Here is a 3310-nt window from a genome sequence, read left to right as displayed (position 1 = left end):
ATATTGAAATAAAGCATTTGAAAGACAGTGGCATATATATGAAGTAAGCAATTACAGAAACAGAAGCCCTGTTAGCTCCTGCCTAAGGGAGCTAAAAGGCAGTAGTGAGACTGGATAATTCATATGCCTACTCATTATGGATGTCCACCTCAGAATCCCTCCAGTTCCTTGACTTGCACTAGCATAAATTATATATGTGTATATATATATATATATATATATATACACACATATATATGTGTGTGTGTGTGTGTGTGTGTGTGTGTGTTTCTGCTTGTGTTGAGTATATGTATATATGTAGGTAGAAGGAAACAGTCATGAGAAATAATATTTAAAAATAAATTTTGTTTATATATACACATATGTGTATTTATTTGCATATGTGTGAGAGAGATGTAAACATACATAGTATTAACTGTGTGGAAGCTTTCTCAAAGTCAACACGGCAAAACATTTTAACGGAAGCTAGGCAGAATTTCAAAACTATTGAAGGTAAGATTTCCAGAATGAAGTGAGAGATTCGTTCAGGCAAAACTTGAAACATAAGCTCTAATTCAAAGCCTACTAATAACTCAATGTGAAGAACAGCAAAGGGAAATAGGACAGAAATAAGACTGGACCAAAAGTCAGAAAGGCAAATCAAAAAGGCACCAATGCTATGGCCAGAAAAATGTATGTAAATGAAAAGAAAAACTATTTCTTACATTTTTAGTTTACAAAGGTGAAAGTGTTTTCATGCTAATAGTAACAACAGAAACATCTGAGGTCAAAGGTGGAAAAAAATATAATTTGAATCATTGCAATTTGTTACCAGAGATGGTTATATCAAACACATAGGCCACCATTCATTCAAATTAGAAGATTAAAAGATCAGAACAAGACTCTAGTTTTATAAATCAAACATTTCTGTAAATGAAGAAAGATATGTAGGACAACTTTAAAGGTCACTGTACACAGAATAGGACTAAATCCCTCTACTGAGTAGCCTTGAGTAAACAGAAGGACTACTCAAGAGTACTTGAGATTACTTGAGAAACAATACATGTAAAGCACTCAGAAAGAAATGGTAAGGATTTTAAAGGGAAGACACATTTTTTCATAAAATAGCGAAAATATGAAGATATAAGTTTGAATTGCCTATCCTCAAAGTCATGGCAGATTTGTTGAAACATTAGGATGATTTTCTCAGTTCCTTGGAATATTATACTCATAAAACATTACATGTATTTAATGAAGAAAAATATTCTTATTCAAATTGCCTGAGAACTTATAATCTGCTTACCATCTATAGGAAATTAACCCATTATTATTATTATTATTATTATTAGGAATATTATACTTTATTATGAATTGGAGGACTGGAGTATACTGTAAGAGACTTTAAGGAGAGAAACTACATGGATTTTACATTAAATAATGTCTAACTCCTGTGTCAACAATCTTCTTGTTTGTTTTCTTACATATTACCTACTTTGGGAGCTATACAATTAGAGAGTAAAAGTGCAGAATGAATAGGTACTAAGCAAAATGCTTTTGTATCATATGCATTACATTACAGTACCATTCAATGTTATGCTGAGACAGAAAGTTTTATGAGAGAAAAAGTTGTAACACAGATTTCACAAGGAATATTTTTTTTCTATAGAATAATGAGTGGGAGTATGTGTTTAAAATACATTTATATTGAAGTCCATAGCAAATACCCAGGTTGCATTAAGAAGTTTCTCAGTTGATTTTTCTAGCTACATCTATTTTTCTCAGCATTTGCTTTTATGTTTAAGAGAAAAACAAGTCTTATTTGTGCACTGCATTAGTGGGAAGAGCTGATATATAAGATTGATATGAAGAAACATGTGATAGGAAATTACCTTAGTAACTTCATTATATTAGTACATTTGTTAAGCCTGTATTATTTTCATTATGGAAAAGTATGACCATGAATGTTTCAAAGGAACAAAATAGTAACTTAGAGAAGTGATAGTTAAGGTACACCCAAATGATTTAGAATATATATATATATATATATATATATATATATATATATATATATATAATGTGTGTGTATGTATGTATGTGTATGTATATGTATGTATGTATGTATATGTATGTATGTGTATGTATGTGTGTGTGTGTATACACACACACACACACACACACACACACACACACACAGTTTGGAGCCCTAACTGTGTAATTCTATCCATGTTTGTTAAAGAAAATAAATCTGAGCTGGAGAGATGGCTTAGTGGTTAAGCACTTGCCTGTGAAGCCTGAGGACCCTGGTTTGAGGCTCGATTCCCCAGGACCCACGTTAGCCAGATGCACAAGGGGGCACATGCATCTGGAGTTCGTTTGCAGTGGCTGGATGCCGTGGCGCACCCATTCTCTCTCTCTCTCTCTTTCTGCCTTTCTCTCTCTCTCATCATTCTCAAATAAATAAATAAAAATGAACAAAAAATTTTTTAAAAATCTGAAAATTTTAGTACTTTTTTTTTTCATTTTCTTCACTTATTAAATTTGATAGTTTTTTTCACTTTGAAACTCCAGCATAAAAAAAAGCATGTTGACTGTACCTATCTTCATGACTTTACTTGGTAGACTCCTTGAGTGCTTCCCTCCACTTGTCCGGACCTCTGCCCTGGCCTTCTTAATGTCTGTCTGCTTCTTTCTGTCTGCACTTGAATCTATTTGCAATATTGTATCTTCTATGCCCTCTGGAAATGAAAGCCTTAGGCTCTATGCCGCCAAACATTTCTTCCTTTTTTAATTTATTTTTTATCAGTTATGGACAAACTTAGTATGGAAACAACACCGCTTGGTACCATCCTTTCTCTCATACCTGCCCCTTTTCTGAACGGACCCTCCTAGATAGGGACAGGAATCATCCCAGTGGGAATTGTAGGTTGTGCATTATGGGAGCAGCTGTTGGTTACTGGGGAGAAGCAATGCTTCTAGGCATAATGTCCAACTTGTGGCTCTAATAATCTTTCTTCCCCCTCTTCCACAAAGTTCACTGTACCATGTTGTGCATTTTAAGACTATTTCAGTGATGGGATCTTGGGAGCCGCTGGATCTGGACCTCTGGTTTGGTAGGTGTTGAGTGTCCTAAGTGTCTTCTCCTTCACCTTGTGTGGGTTACCAGGGTCACTGAGAAAGCAGTACTCTTGCTCACTTCGCAAGTTCCTCTCTAGTTTCAGCTGTGGCTGGACTGAAGTGCTATGGGTATCTTATCTCCTTGGGTTCTGCTCCCAGCCGAAAAGGAGAAGCAGATTTTCCACCGCAGTGTGAAGTCAGCACAGGTTAAATTTGA

Source organism: Jaculus jaculus, chromosome 3 (assembly GCF_020740685.1).
Source record: "Jaculus jaculus isolate mJacJac1 chromosome 3, mJacJac1.mat.Y.cur, whole genome shotgun sequence".
NCBI classification, from domain to species: Eukaryota; Metazoa; Chordata; class Mammalia; order Rodentia; family Dipodidae; genus Jaculus; species Jaculus jaculus.
Note: the sequence above shows the minus strand (reverse complement) of the source record.